Below are 5,126 nucleotides of genomic sequence, written 5' to 3'. Positions count from 1 at the left end.
TCCTGTTCAGATGGAACCTTCTCGGTTCCAGTTTGTGCCCACTGCCCCTTTCCCTGTTGCTGGGTACCACTAACAAGAATCTGGTCCTATTTCCCTGCCCCCCTAACTTTTAGCTCTTGCTGAGCCTCGAGAAGCTTTCTGAGGCTGCTCTTCTCCAGGCTAAACACCCTCAGATCTCTCAGCCTTTGCTCCTTACAAAGATGCTCCAGGCCCCTCAGCACCTTTAGAGCCTTCACTCCTTGGCAGTTCCTTGATTCTCTTGAACTGGGGAGCCCAGAACTGGACCCAGGACTGCAGATGTGGCCTCACTATGGCAGAATAGAGGGAGAGGAGAGCCTCCCTCAACCTGCTGACCACACTCATCTACCTGCACCCCTAGGCACCACTGGCCTCTTGGCCACAAGGGCACATTGCTGGCTCATGGACACCTGTACTGGTGTTACACAAACTCAAAACATGTTTCAGGAAACACTTACTATTATTTGCATAAATCAAGAGATTTATTGTCTTGGCCATAACTGCTGTTAAAGGCTTGAACATGGAAAGGACAAACCCTGCACCATTGGTGGCTGTGAACAGCCAGAACAGGCTGATGTTTAGATAAGTTGATTTAATTATGTTGATTAAAACATTCCTACCAATACCTGGCATGGAAATGGTGCCAACAGTCAGAGCACTGTTTGACAACAAATAATAGAAATGACATTTCTTGAAGGTCTCCAAGCAAAGGCACGACCCAGCTGAGCTCCATGATTTCAGCACAAACACTCACAGTTTAAAGGCATCTGTGGCCAGCAGGACCAGGGAGGTGATTCTCCCCCTCTGCTCTGCTCTCATGAGGCTCTACCTGGAGTACTGGATCCAGTTCTGGGGACTCCAACACAAGAGAGACATGGAACTGTTAGGGAGGCTCCAGAGGAGGCCACGAAGATGATCAGAGGGCTGGAGAACCTCCTCTATGGGGACAGGCTAAATGAGTTGGGGCTGTTCAGCCTAAAGAAAAGAAGGCTCTGGGGAGACCTTAGAGCAGCCTTCCAGTACCTGAAGGGGGCTACAGGAGAGCTGAGGAGGGTGTAGTGATAGGATGAGGGACAGTGGCTTTGAGCTGGAAGAGGGGAGATTGAGACTGGAGATTAGGAAGAAATTCCTTGCAGTGAGGGTGGGGAGACACTGGAACAGGCTGCCCAGGGAGGCTGTGGATGCCTCCTCCCTGGAGGTGTGTTCAAGCCCAGGCTGGACAGGGCTTTGAGCAACCTGGGCTAGTGGAAGGTGTCCCTGCCCATGGCAGGGAGTGGTAACAACCTGATCTCTCAGGTCTCTTCCAACCCAAACCATTCCTTGATTCTCTGATCCCTGCTCATCTTGTTCAATGAAGGATTCTGAGTGTTCTCATGAGATATCAACCTCAGTGACAGGGGCCAAGAATTCCAACCCTGAGCTGAACGCTTTCATTCCGGATGAGGCAGCTCTGTCCATCCAAAGCCTTGTATGGTTGAACATAACCACAGCAGATAAACATCCCTCTTGGATTTTTGGCACAGCCCACTGCCTACCAAGAGTCACTGATACTATGAATTGAGAAAGCAGCCAGAATTAATCCAAGCTGACGTCTGAGCTCATTAAAAGCGGGGAATGAACACAAACTTCAATTCCACTCCTATTTATGTCCTTCAGATTCTCATCAGTGCCCTAAAACAAAGATCTGTGCTTTGCACCAGGAGGAATAAGGAGTTTCAGAAGTTGATTTTTGTCACTATCACTTGTGGAGAGGCACAGAAAGCTCAAACTCAAGAGAGGAATAAACAGGCACTAGGAAAACACCAACAGGGCCACGAAAATAATCCACAGGGCCACGAAAATAATCCACAGAAGGGGCTCATGTGTAGGACAACAGTTTGCATCAGTTCCAATGTAAATATTCTGTTTTCAGGTATTTCACTAAAACACTGATAGCTTTTTACCCTTAGGAACAATGAAGGGTAAAGGAGTTGGCTAAAAAAAAAAAAAAAAAAAAAAGTTCACTAATATCTCTAAAGTTACTAATATTCACTATTATTTCACTAATAGCACAGAGAAATGTTCTATTTTCAGGCATTTCACTAAAACACTGATAGCTTTTTACCCATTGGAAACAACAAATGGTAAAACAGTTTACTATTAGCTTACTCATATTTTTACTAATAGCACATCCAAATATTCTATTTTCAGGTGTTTGACTAAAACAGTGGTGGCTTTTTACCCTTAGAAATCATGAAGGGTAAAATAGTTTGCTAAAAATACTAAGATTCCACTAAGATTCCACTAAGATTCCACTAAGATTCCACTAAGATTCCACTAAGATTCCACTAAGATTCCACTAAGATTCCACTTCCAGGTATTGCATTAAAACACTACTGGCTTTTTACCCTTAGAAATTAAGGGTTAAATAGTTTGCTAAAATATTCCACTACTAATATTCCACTACTAATATTCCACTACTAATATTCCACTACTAATATTCCACTACTAATATTCCACTACTAATATTCCACTACTAATATTCCACTACTAATATTCCACTACTAATATTCCACTACTAATATTCCACTACTAATATTCCACTACTAATATTCCACTACTAATATTCCACTACTAATATTCCACTACTAATATTCCACTACTAATATTCCACTACTAATATTCCACTACTAATATTCCACTACTAATATTCCACTACTAATATTCCACTACTAATATTCCACTACTAATATTCCACTACTAATATTCCACTACTAATATTCCACTACTAATATTCCACTTTCAGTTATTTCACTACAACGCTGCTGGCTTTTTACCCTTAGAAACTCTGAAGGGTAAAAGAAATTCTCTCAAAAATAGTTCAGCAACATTTCTAAATTCCCTAATATTCACTAATATTTCACTGAAACCCTGGCAGCTTTTGCCCTTTAGAAGCCCTGAAGGGTACAATTGGTTGTAACCACTAAGGAAAACCTAACCAAGCATCGATGCCTCCTCCACCTCTTCTCCCATGCGCTGAACCAACTTATTCCAGATTGGAACAACAAAAAGCAGCCAAGTCCCCTTTTTCCTCTCTGTTTGCATCCACCTTTGTCTCCAAGCTCTGCTTCTGCAGTCAAGTTGCAGTTGTCTGCTCCCAGACACACACACACACACACACTTCCTGGGAATGCCAGAGCTCTGGGACTCCGCTGCTGGACTGTAAGTGGGTCACGGCTGGCACCAGGCTTAATGGGCTGCTGGGATCATGGCAATGCTGTCCCCAGCCCCCAGCCAAATCAAAGGGGTATTCTGACCTGGAAAACAACAAAAGGCTCAGATCTCTCCCCATCAGAGCTTAGCCTACCCAGCCCCATCTCTTACAACCCCCCATCAGAGCTTAGGGTAAGGCTGGAAAAATCAGCCCAAAGTGACCCCAAAGCTGGAGCTGTTGGCACGCTGCAGACACAAACTCTTTGGAGAATTGCTGGAATGCAGCAGTTTTCCCTCCAAGTGAACGCTGTTGATAACAATTCATCTGCTGAAGGTCTGGTTATCTTTTGCTCCTTGTTCCAGCAGGCTTAATGAACATCCTGACTCATAATTACTACAGTAGTAAGAAGCTTCCAGCTCACACACCGCTGTGAGACCAACACTCATCTGCCTTCAGGCATGCAACAGAATTATTATAGCCCAAAACTGGCTGTTTGGGCACTTAATTCTTATAAGAACTTTTAATGAATGGCTCTAAGTGGCTTAAAGGAGCCCAGATTCCCCCTCCTCTCTTTGCCCCCAGTGTTTAAATGCATGTTCATGGGACGTGACTCAAAACAACACCAAGCAATGCTGGGATAATCATCTTCTGTAGTTCCAGGCTGCTTAAATTGCATCAGCACAATCACACAGGCCTAAGAACAAATTCATTTCCTCTTCCCAAGCATGTCTTGTAGAGATGAAGGGTATAAAAAGCTAATGCAAACACGTGTTGCAGAGATGAAGGGCATCAAAAGCAAATTCAAGCATGTTTTGTGGAGATCAAGAGTATCAAAAAGCAAATTCAACTCCTGTTGTTTCAACATCATCCTAAGGTGTTCAGGAACTGTGACGATCCCTGTTGACAATCCCTTCTTGTACAGATGCATTGAAAAAAACAACCCCAAACAGTTTGGAAAGCTGTTTGATGGTTTCCTCACTTGCAGAAGTTCCAGGCTCACGTATTTCCAGAACATATCAAAGACAGTAGGAAGCAGGGAAAAGATTTTTCTCTTGATCTGGGACAAGAATCTCAAGATTAAGTTGTTTATGGAAGTAAACCTCTTTTAGAGTCTAGTTTATTTAAGTCTAGGCTTGAGGAAAAAACACCATCATCATTCAGCAGACCTACCTCTCCCTTTCTGATCAGATGGTCAGGTCATACCAGCCTAAACTGATATCCAGTCATGAGGAGAAGCATTGATTTATTATGTTTAAGCAGTAACTGCACAAAGACAGAATAGTCTCACACTAAATTTAGCATGCTTGGCCCAAACTCAATCCTCAGGTTTTCTTAAGAATTTGGGGGTCCTGCCACTTAACAGAACCTAAGAGATGGTAAATCCACTGTGCACAAAACCACCCACTAAAGCCTAATCAAGGCAAACACTAATTGGCTTGCTATGGGTTTGACTTGCTAATTTGGAAGGGGGGGAAGGTTTAAGTGTTGCTAGATCACAGCTCCACAAGAAAGACCTGAAAGTTCAGAGAAAGGTTTATGTATGACCTTCAAACCCCCTGAAAGTCAATCAAAGGACAGACACAACTTCTTCCAACTCTTCCCATCCAGCAAGTACCTGCCCAGAATCAGCTCCAGCAGTCACCTCTCACTGGCAGCACATGAATGGGAACCTAACAACAAACCCCTGTCTGGTTGTAGGAGACGTTTGTACATCCAGCAGCACAGGGCAGGTGCATTTGGAGTTTCTCAAGCATGATGTCTTCCAGCTGAACTGTTTAATCTGCCAGGTCTGTGGTCACTCAGAAGGTTGTGATTAGGATGCAAGAGCAGTTTGCTGCAGAGGGAATTCCACAGAGCCCTCCTGATGCTGTTATTCCAACCTCTTTGGCTGCCAACTCAAGACAACCACACAGTG

The sequence above is a fragment of the Indicator indicator genome, chromosome 26 (assembly GCF_027791375.1).
Source record: "Indicator indicator isolate 239-I01 chromosome 26, UM_Iind_1.1, whole genome shotgun sequence".
Lineage (NCBI taxonomy): Eukaryota > Metazoa > Chordata > Aves > Piciformes > Indicatoridae > Indicator > Indicator indicator.
This window is presented reverse-complemented; position numbering follows the sequence as displayed.